This window comes from Ochotona princeps, chromosome 2 (genome assembly GCF_030435755.1).
Source record: "Ochotona princeps isolate mOchPri1 chromosome 2, mOchPri1.hap1, whole genome shotgun sequence".
NCBI classification, from domain to species: Eukaryota; Metazoa; Chordata; class Mammalia; order Lagomorpha; family Ochotonidae; genus Ochotona; species Ochotona princeps.
Genome location: NC_080833.1, coordinates 17208615 through 17220127, shown reverse-complemented (window position 1 = coordinate 17220127; position 11513 = coordinate 17208615).

The window sequence follows — 11513 nt, the reverse complement described above, 5'->3', positions numbered from 1 at the left end:
GCATCGGCAGGAAGCCGGGACTTGAACCCAAGCCCTCCAGAATGGAGCCACACTGTCAGGCTACAAACCCACCCTGGCTGTTTTCACATCCATCTGGGTGGCTATGTCTATTGCTAAGCTTTGGCTGCATCTTTTTTGCTTCAGCCTCCTGCTGCCGTGATAACAGAACAGCACCACCTTAGTTACGCCCTGTAAAGAGAAATGCATTGGCCCACAGTTCCGGACGCTGGGAAGTCCCTCGCTGATGGGCAGGGCCTTCTTGCTGGGTCATCCGCCAGAGCAAGGGCAGAGAGAGAAGGAGGACCAACGCCATCGGAAGCAACCTGCCACCGTGATGACGGCATCAGTGCGTGAATTAGGGGTCACTCCAGTTTTCAACACAGGAAACATCGCATTGCGCTTCTCCGGAGTGCTCACTGCTGCTCTGGGTGCTAACTAAACTCCATGAACAATGGTGCAGGACCATCTTCAACATGTCTCCTCGTGGCCCTGCACTAGAAGCTCTTTGGAATATTCTGGGAGTCTGTCTACCATCTCCATCCACCTATCTATGTCTGTTCTAGCTACTTATCTGAGCATATCCATATCCATGTGTATTCATACATATCTTTTTCTATCAGCTCTATCATCTATTTATCTACTTGCCTGCCTACCTTCCTCCATGAGCAGAAGTGCAAAACCAGAGCTTTTGTTCTTTTCTGAAAATTATTTCTTTGAGAGAAAAATCTTCCATCTGCTACTGGTTCATTTCCCAAGTAGCTACAACAGCCAGAGCTGATCTGATCTGAAGTCAGGAGCTTCTTCTGGGTCTTTCATGCGGGTGCAGGTTCCCAAGGCTTTTTGGGCCGTCTTCCACTGCTTTCCCAGGCCACAAGCAGAGAGCTGGATGGGACGTGGAGCAGTGCCATGTGGGATGCTGGTGCTTGCAAAGTGAGGATTTAGCCATTAAGTCATCACATTAGGTCCAGGTTTTGTTCTTTGCAGGACAAGTGCTCGCACACTGGTCTTCAGTGTGAGCACACGAATCGGCACCTCTGCCAGTTGCGCCTCAGTTTCCTCTATCCCCACCTTCTAACGTTGTCATTATCTGCTTTGTAGAGACAGAAACCTTCCACCTGCTGCTTCACTCAACAACAGGGGTGCGTCCAGGTCTGAAGTCTGAAGCCTCAAGAACTCCAATTCTCCCACGTGGGTGACAGGGCCCCAAGGACTTGGGTCATCTTCTGTTGCTATCCCAGGCCATTAGCAGGGAGTTGTGTAGGAAACAGAGCAGCCAGGACTCCTTCTGCCACTTGTTTGGATGCTGGTCTCCCAGGTGGCAGTTCAACCTGCTGTGCTACAGTGCTAGCCTCTTGCTATCCTGCAGGTCATTTTCTCCCTCCTATTAGCTACTTTTCCTCATTGCTTGGAAGGACTCCTTATAGTCTACTTAGCCCATGTTAGGACTACAAGCGTCCCTCTCCCTATTGTCTGTCAGCATTGGGCATGGCAGTCTCCACTGAACATCCTGCTGACTTTCATGTCCTCACAGGGCATTGTTTACCGAGGTGCTCACACTTCTAACAGGTCATTCCGTTAACCTCACAGCTTGACATTCCATTTGCTGCTCTGTGTGGTATCCAATGGGAAACGACTTCCATTTTCCATGTACTAAACCAGCTGCTAGACAAGCCAGTCTTTCCCGTTGTTTTCCTGTAGGCTGTCTATTCTCAGCTCAGTGTGTGGCAGGGCAAGTCCCTTACCTGTTCTTTTAAGTCAGTCTACCTTTATATATTATGGAAATCTTGATGCTGATATTTTCTTTTTCTGCTATTTCTGAAAATGCTGCTATTTTCACTGGCTCATTCCCCAAATGGCTGCAATGGCCAGACCTGAGCCAATCCAAAGCCAGGAGCCTCTTCTGAGTCTTCCGTGCGGGTGAAGGGCCCCAAGGCTTTGGGCTCCACTGCTTTCCCAGGTCGCATGGGAAGTGCATAGGAAGTGGAGCAGACGGGATACGAACAGGCGCTCATATGGGACCCCAGGGCTTGTAAGCGAAGGATTTTCCCTTAGGTCACCTGAAGGGCTGTTACAGCCTAGGTCTACGCGGCTCGCAGCGAAGCCTGCTCCGGCAGAGCGGAAGTGACGCAGGCAGCGCGCCCGCAGGGCCCAGGGGCCTGGGAGAGTAGCGCCTCCTGGAGGCGGCCTCGCGGAGCACAGCTCGCCGCCTCCCTCGGGGTGCGGTTCCTGGCTTGGCAAAGGCTTCATTCAAAGCAAGTATTGCGGTCACCAAGAAGCCTGCTTCTTCACATAGGGCTTTTTGTTCTAGAGCAATAAAGAACCTGTTGGAAAGTGGAAGCAAGTGCCTGGGACATAGGCAAGAAAATTGGGTTCTGGTCCCAGGTCGCCCCTCGCACCTTTTTCTTGGGGGCTGGGAGAGGGTGGGCAAGAAGCTGAAACTGCCCCAGTAATTTCCAACTGCAACAGCCTGGTCTGTTTACAGTGGCTCTACTGGGATCTCAGGCTGGATCCTGGGCCCCTCCCCGCTCAACAGAGCAGCTCTTTATATCTTTTGTCTTTTCATAATTAGGTTTGCGTTAGGCTTCTTGAAGGGTTTCCTTTGAACCAAGAGCCGAGTTCTGTGGTTCAAAATAAATATTTAAAAGCCCGTGCACCAGATAACCTCACTGGTTGTCTGTGACACAGACAAGGCAGTATATAGCCCTTCCCCCTCCTCCCTTCCAGGGTGAGCAGAAAACCACAGCTTCTGGGAACCCCCTGCCTAGAACCAGCACCTGCCAAAAATAACCAGCTGGATGCCAGTGTATCCTCAGGATGACTTTTAGCTAATTAGATCATTATCATAAAATGACAGTGGCTGAAGCTCCCATGTCCATGGTGCTCCTAACAATATGACCCTCCAGGATTTCCAAAATAGGGGGCCAGGGAATGAGTAGCATTCAAGCAACACCCCAAGCTCTCCGCTGCGTGAGAACTTGATGAATCCCAGCCTTGCACACAGCTCCTGCTCTTGAGTTTATTCTTGTGTTGGAAATGAGAACACTGGCTCAGCCAGCCGAAAACATCCGGCGAGGCGCCCCGGAGGAAGCAGGAATTGAAGTCTCCCCGCTCCTTCCACCCTCGGTCAGCTGGCCAGTCTTTCTCTGGCTCTCGTCTCCTGTGTGCTGGACAGTCTTGGTTCTGTTCTGTTCTCCACTCTGTGCCAACCCACTACAGACCAGCTCCTCCTTTTAACCCAACTGCGTCTGCGCCTTCCTGGGACTTGGCAGTGGGAAGGCCGGGAGCCGGCCCAGTGCGGGTTGGACACCTTTGGGTCCTTTTGAAGGTCTGTAAGAGTGGCTCACAGACCTGTTCCCAGGCTCCACAGTGCCCGCAGGTCTCCTTGCTTCTGTCACCATCTGGTCATGGGCTTCCTCCACTGTCTGACCTCTCTTTTGCTTCCTGTACCTGAACCTCTGGCCTTTTTCCTCCTTTGGGATGAGTGCTGCATTGTATATTCTTCTTTTTTTTAAGATTAACTTATTTTTATTGGAAAACCAGATTTACAGAGTGAAGGAAAGACAGAGAGGAAGATCTTCCATCCTCTAGTTCACTCCCAAAGTAGCTGCAATGACCGGAGCTGAGCCAATCCAAAGCCAGGAGCCAGGAACTTCCTCTGGGTCTCCCACGTGGGTACCGGGTCCCAAGGCTTTGGGCCATCCTCCATTGCTTTCCCAGACCACAAGCAGGGAACTGGAAGGGAAGTGGAGCAGCCAGAATATGAACCAGTGCTCAAAAGGGATTCTCATGCATACAAGGTGAGGACTTTGGCGATTAGGCTACTGTGCCAGGCCCACCGTTGCCATGTCCTGTCCTCTTCTCCAATGATGGGTCTGGTCTCCATGCAGTAAGCTTCTACCCACAGATGTGAATCAATCCCATCATCCTCTGACTCGATGTCTCTGTGGGAGGCCCTCTGGCACCTTGCTAAAGGTTGCCATCCCCCATGCCCAAGGCAATGGCCAGAACAAGGGTTCTGGATGTTGTCCTGGGGTGTGACTGACAGGTGATCTGAGGAATCGCCCAGGATGATTTGGCAGTCGTATTAAACTGCTTCAGGCTGCGCCTGAATCACCATACTTGCTGCCACCTTAATAACCATTATTAAAATGAGACCTGGACTTTCATGACTGACCCTATACCCTGTGACCACCCTACCTCCTTCCTCTGAGGGCGGTGGACACCTGGACAATATCCTGAGGCCTGGGGTACCCTGCCCACCCCATACTCTCACCCTTGCATCCACTTATGAAAAACACAAGGGGGGCTGGACTCTGATTAGAGCAGTGGCCCTAAGCAGATGAAGGCTTGGTTTCTTCTGCAACCCTGGTCACACCCTGGCTTCAGGACAGAGGAAGCTGGCCCCTAGCCGGGACCTGAGCTTCAATACTTTGAACTTGACCACTCCTGGAACACAACAGAAAGGTCAGAAACTCCTGACATCCAGGCCTTCTTGGCACCCTTTCAAACCCCTCTTCCACTGCAGGAACTGCCATATGCTATGCCCACACCCTCCTAGAGACCCCAAGGCTGTGAATACACATGAGTGGATGACAGTGTCATCCACTGCCTTTCACCCCTTAAGCTCAGCTTATCCCCTCACCGGCTCTCCCACCAGTGGGTGCTGAGCAACCCCCAGGTCTGGATTCTCTTCCCTTTACTGGACTGCTTCTACCCTACAACTCAATAGCTGAACTTGCTCACATTGGGGCCTGCCACCACCAGGAACAGGTGCAGCAGTGGTTAATGGAGATGCTGGACAAATAGAGGACATGTCTCTTTTCCCACAGCTCACTTAGAGCAGGAATGTCTGGTTCCTTTGCTAGGCAGGAAGCTGCCGTCCTCCCTGTATGCTTCTTAGCCCAACTGTCCCTAAACGTAAATCCTTTATTATCATCATGTGACAAGGACTGAAACAAGACCCAACAGGGATGACTGGATGATGGCCCTGCTTAAATCTAAGAGCAGAACCGTGTGTTGGACAGGCCATACGTGCTGCCCACATCACGGTCTTCCCAGAGGACTCAGGAGGGCCTCCTCACCACCACCAAAGCCTCTCGAACATCAGAAGCCATGCAGTGACTCCAACCTCTGATTGATCGATTTCTCAATTATGGACTCCTATCTCCATGTCAGTCCCCTCATGGTACTTTAAATCCAAATAGGGTACATCAAATAGTTTGTGGTGTTAGGGTCATAAATGAGGCTGCCATCCACCCCATGCTATCAAAGCCCTGTGCAATCCCAGCCCAGAGACCTGAGGCACCTGCTGGCTCACAGACCTTGACCACATAAATGCTGTCTCCTTAGGCCCTTAGACACAGAGGACACTACTGCCTATACCTGAGAGCCAGCTGGCCTCAAGTTCACCTTCTAAGGTGTGAAAGAACAGTGGAAAACTTGCATTTGCCAGGCACTTGTTTTTAAATTTTTCTTTTTGAAAAGGCAGTTTCATAGAAAGAAGAGACGAGAGAGGTCTTGCACCCACAAGTTCACTCCCCAAGTGGTGAAAATGACTGGGGGGCAGGGAGAGGGTGCCAAGCTGAAGCCAGGAGATAGGAGCTTCTTTCGGGTCTTCCACATGGGTGTAGGGGAACAAGCACTTGGCCATCCTCTGCTGCTTTCCCAGGAACATTAGTGGGAGCTGGATCAGAAATGGAGCAGATAGGTCTGGAACCAATGCCCATATAAAGACCGATGCCCATATAAAGCTTTCCTGCCACACCCAACACCAGCTCCCATTCATGTCCTGCTTTTTAGAAAGAGAATTGGAGCAGTAGCACCCACTGACATGTTTCTTTGTTGTTCTTTTATAAAAGACTTTAATTTGAAAGGCAGATTTATAGAAAGAAGGAGAAACAGAGGTCCTCCATCCACTGGTTCATTCCCCAAATGGCCGCAATGATTAGAGCTGAGCTGACCTGAAGCTGTGAGCTGTGAGCCTCCTCTGGGTTTCCCACACAGGTGCAGGGGCTCAGCGACTTGAGCTATCCCCTGTTGCTTTCTCAGGCCACATACTGGGAGCTGGATGGAAATGAAGCAGCCAGGACACAAACTGGCACCCACGTGGGATGTGGCAAAGGACTAGCCTGTTGAGTCACAGCGCCAGCCACCTTCCCCACATCCTCAACATTGTTTTATCTACTTTTTATATCCCTGGAAAACTGCCACTAGCAGGACAAACCCGTAATAAATATTTCTACCACAACAGCAAAATAAGAAAATCTGAATCTTGCATCATGAAACCAGTTTTCTGTCTAGGGTAACCTGGACGGCCAATCCCGAGGACACCTGTAAGATTCTCTAACTGGGCCCAGCATGATGGTTCAGTGTCTAAATCCTCTCCTTGCATGCACTGGGATGCCATATGGGCACACATTTCCTTGCCCTGTTTTTGAAAATCTCTGTGACCTGAATGTATAAGTCTTGGCCCGAATGCCATCCATTATGAATATTCAATCCATCCTCCCCCACGCAGACACCACGGCCTCCAAAGGAGTGGACCTGAACCACTTTGAGGGTGGCTGTCTTGCGTGTGCCTACACTCCTTTCTGGAGTACTTTGGCTTTGCATACAATTCCTGCTTCACTGACAACCCACACCTACATCTCATTTTTGCATTCTTCCTTGTGTTGAGGACAAGAACTTGGCCCTAGCAAGTTCTGATATTTTGATTTAGAGGTATTTTTGGTTTGTTTTTTTTTTACAAGAATTAAAAAGTTAAACTTTACCAAGAATACATCATTTTTAACTGACAGGTACACTAAGGTAAAAGCGTTCTTGCTGAAGAACTGAAACTCTAGTGATTTTTTCACAGAGCTGATGGTGACACCACCTTCAACTCCAGCGCAACAGGGCTTGTGTCAAAGATACAAACATCAGGGCCAAGCACTAAGGTGCAGTGGGGCCAGCCAGCTCTCAGGGTGCCTGCATCCCACACTGGAGTGTCAGTTTGAGTCCTGTTCTCCAGCTTCCAGCGAATGCATCCTGGGAGGTAGTGGACGATGGCCCAGTGACTGGTCCTGATGCCATGGATGGAGTTCCAAGTTCTGGGTTTTGACCTGTTCAGCTCTAACTGCTGTGGACATTTGGAGAGTGAACCAGTGGGCAGAAGGTCTCTTTTTCTCTGCCTTTCAAAAAGATGAAAACAAACATTGTTATAAACAGGGACATTTTATTTTTCTGAGTTATTACCCAAAGGCAAATAATACACATTGAAAATAACTACAAATAATTCAACTCCATGGACTGATGTGAAAAAAAATACTAACTTTATTAGTTTTAAAAACCAAACTTGGTTACAACTAATTATGAAGCTTTCTGCTTTCGTCACTTTGACAGGACAAGGAGTGCTTACAAGATCCTTAGACACGGGAGGGTGAGAGCTGACAACGGTCACACTACCACAAATGACGGGCCACGACTGGGCTCACCTGCAGACAAGAAACACATGTACCGAAGCTACCGGCGTTTTTGAAGTCCAGAGTATTCACCATGGCTTAGGATAACAGATGGGAATGCGCCCCCAAAGGCAGCACACATTCACACACAAGTTCAGGGAAAGTTGAATTCAACTGGAGTTCAACTAAGATCCAAATGAGATGGCCGAGGTCATTTTCTCACGCTTGGAAGGGGGTGTCCGGTACAGCAGAGCCATGGTCCACGCTGACCTGGGGCTGATAAGCTGGAAGAGGTGTGTGGGGGCACAGGCACAAGACAGCCACCTCGTTTCTCTCCTCAGGGCCCTGTCCAGGTTAGGAAGACTGGGGCCTAAACGGTGAATCATGTGGAAAGGTGCACATCATGCCCACAACAGGAATGCACACAGAGAGCTGGGCAGCAGCCCCCGGGGGTGGCACAGTGTGACTGCTTCTTCAGGATGCTGTAGGTTTGCAACACACGCTGCCTATCGTATCAGTTTTGAAGTTGAAAACACACTAGTACAGATGGGTAAAATCAGACACGCAGCATCTGACTCATCCCAGGGTTAGGTCTTAATCTTGGCTACAAAGAACTCCACATAAAAATTTTTAACAATGTTTTTGGTCAGTGAACTTATTAGCGGGTATTGCTTTCAGCTGTCTCATAGCTTGAGCTCTGCTGACGACAATAATCTCCATGGTAACTAACATTTTCTTTTGCTTTGTGATGAAAGGAAACAGTGGCACTATGACCAAGATGCTCTGACTCGTGCTCCACGGAGAGCTTAAAGAAAGCAGGTGACTACGCATCACCTTGTTGGTAAATCTCACTCTAAACTCTTCTAACTCTGTGAGCTTCTAGAACACAGATGACACCAGCTGGTACCTATTTCCCAGCACTTCCGTTTCTCTGGATCTGTCCCATGGTTCCCAAGTTATCAGTCCCCTTGGTCAGAAACAAGTCACTGTGACTGTGCAGGACAGGAGGGCAGCAGAGGTAGAGGGAGAGGTGGACAGAGGTCACCTTGTAAGGTGAACACGAGGTCCACAACACTTGGATGGGAGAGGCCCAGTGCACGCTGGAGCTGCAAGTCCCATTACTCAGTACCTCTGTTTCATCAGGTTTGAGGGTTTCCTTTTACTAATAGATCTGAAGCGTCCGTTCATCTTTCCCACGCTGGGTGACAGTGTCCTTCCTCTGTGAGTTTTATTTCTGAATTCCGTGAATCTTGTTCTATTTCATTAGAGTCACATTATTAGTACAACTATAATTTCAAAGTATGAAAATCTAGGAAAGTCTCTACGTAAATGCCATGTATCTGCTGGCTACCAAGATCATGTTATGTATGTGGGCTCTGACCTGAACAGTACTATAACAAAAACCAAAGTTCACGAACAAACCGACTGAGTGGACATTCTCCTCAGATAGGGGTTTTCCATCTCATTTGTCAGTTATCGTCTCAGGGGGAAGCAACCCCAGCTCCTCCTTTTTTCCTGATGACAAAGATTGGAACTCATCACTTCTGTAAGGGACCAGGACCAGAAAACAGCAGAGCAGGCCCTGTCCCAGAGCCAGGGCAGTCGGGTCTAGCCCTGGGGTGGCCTTGCCAAGCACTCCCAGGCGAGCTCCACCACCTGCTATCTCAGCTGTCTGGCTCACACATTATCATTCTGGGTGTGATTCCAAGAGAACCAAATCTTTTCACGTAATAATAATAATGACCTTTTAAAAAGACGAGTGGATGTGAATGGAGACAAGAGAGGCTGTGTTCTTACAGAGGGAAGGTAATGCACTTGACCTTTAGCTGCTGCTATCGCTTCAATCCCAACAGGCAACAAACCACTACAACGTCCTATTCAGACCTGCATGTTGAACTTGACAAAGAGCCTGTGGTTTTCTTGGTCTCCTACCTGCTGCTGGGAAGGTGTGTAAAATCAACTCAACTCTCACTGGATCTCTCCAGGGCAAGGGGGCAGTTCTCACCCATGCCTGCCTCCTGGCACCTTAGGCCTGCTCCATGCCCCCCAAGACACTTTTGAGATGGATTTGCCTCCAGTATCACCAGGGTGGGGTGTCAGGAGAACCGAGCCCCAGAAGCCAGCGCCTCACAGGTTCCACTGCACATCCTTGTTCAGGGTTGCAGTTTTCTTGATTTTCACTCATGTCTTTCTCTCTTGCAAAGCCTCTGTCTTCCATCACTATTTTCTTTTCTTGCAGTTTCCTATATAATTTAACTTCCAAGCAGAGGTTACAGTTTCTGAAAAAATGTGGCTGAAAGAGTATCTCAAAGAATTTTCAGGAAAATGAAATTAAGAGATTATTCTTTTGATGCAAAAATCATTTGAAATTCAATGTTTTTTTTTTTACAATATGCATTTTCCGTGAGCTTTCTCAAGACAATGTATAGGTTTGAAATTTTTTGCACCCAAAAAAAACATTTTTTAAATTCCATTTTCTATGGACTTTCTAAAGTATCCTGTATACTGTCAGTTAAATCTAATAACTCCTTTTCAAAGAAACAAAAACACAGATAAATATTAAAATTACTTAAATAAAACCGTTGGGGACTCATCTTTTGTACAACAGCTACATAAATTAGACATAAACCAGCCATGAAAGGACAGAGACCAAGGTGGCTGTTGAGATCCTGGCTGATCTTACAATACTTAAGCTGATGGGCACTTCATAGGTTTTTTAGAATTCACCTTCTGGAAAATTTGTACTAAAGAAAATATTAATGTTTTCCACTAGGAAGAGTTTAAATGACACATTTTCACATTAAGTGTTGGTTTAAAGTCTTTGATTCACTGAATGCTCTAAAAAAATTAGAAAAAAATTAGGTACTTTGTTCTACCCGTAACATATATAACTTTAAAAAAAAAAAGACCCATTTTTCTTACGTACTTATTTGAAAGGCAGAGTGAGAAGGACAGGTTTCTTCTGGGGGACAGAACATTCCTCAATCAGCAGAAAATGAAAGCCAAGCTAAATGAAATATGGCTCTTGAATATTTAGAAAAAGTTAATGAACAAACAACACCTAAGAAAAAAATTTTAAAAATCTCAACTGGTGAAAACACATATATTTCCTGGCAGACATGGACGATCCTGCCATCAAAAATGAGCAGAATGCTGAGTTTCGGACCGCAAAATAAATTTATTAGGTGGTCATCAGTTAAACTGACAGGTGAACTGATTTTGAATATATTAATCTTACACGGAATTACAGGTCTGGCTGAATCGATACTGAGGCTTAGCAGTGGTGGATCCCTGCAGGCAAGAGTTTTATTTCCTTAGAGTATCTGAGGGCAAGGGAAATAGGAGATGTGTCTCGTGTGGATACTATAAACCTCTCAGCAATCAATTCTCAAATAAAGAACCATACTCAGCCACATGTTACCAAAGCTACACAGATAGCACGGCTTTAAGGTCTGCATTTTCCTTCGTGATGGCAGCCTCACGCACAGCAGTGTGAGGAGCAGAGATGAGCAGCTGCCGAGAGCTGTGCATTCAGGGGAAAATGCTGCTGGTGAGCCAGAGTGAGAAATGACATGCCAAACGAAGTGTGACGCCACGACCTCCCCCATTCCCTGAATCACAGATGCAAAGCAAGCCGGAAAGTGTTCCACAGTGCAAGGAAGGCCTTCAGAAATCCTTCCTAGCTCTCCTCACTTCAAATCCACAGAGAGTTGTGTGTGCAATACAGAGAAATGCCCACCCATGATTAACATGACGGCAGGGGAAGCCACAAGGGAAGGAGCTGCTGAGTGAGAAAGCTCGCTGCCCTGCAGGCCACGACACTGGCATGCATGGCTCAGCGCAGAAGCCTCCCCAAACCATTACTGGCCATGCCTGTCGGGGACCACCCCATGTGCAAAGTGGCAGTGTTTCAGGGCAGCCAACCTCAGAGGGGACACCTCATCAGGAGCAGTGGCCTTTACATGACCGGGATGGGGGGCAACTGAGCCGTGAGGTCACCATCTATTGGCTTTTCTTCCTAGAGTTGCTGGACAAAGTCCTGGAGAAAAAGGGTTCTTACAAATTATTCTGCAT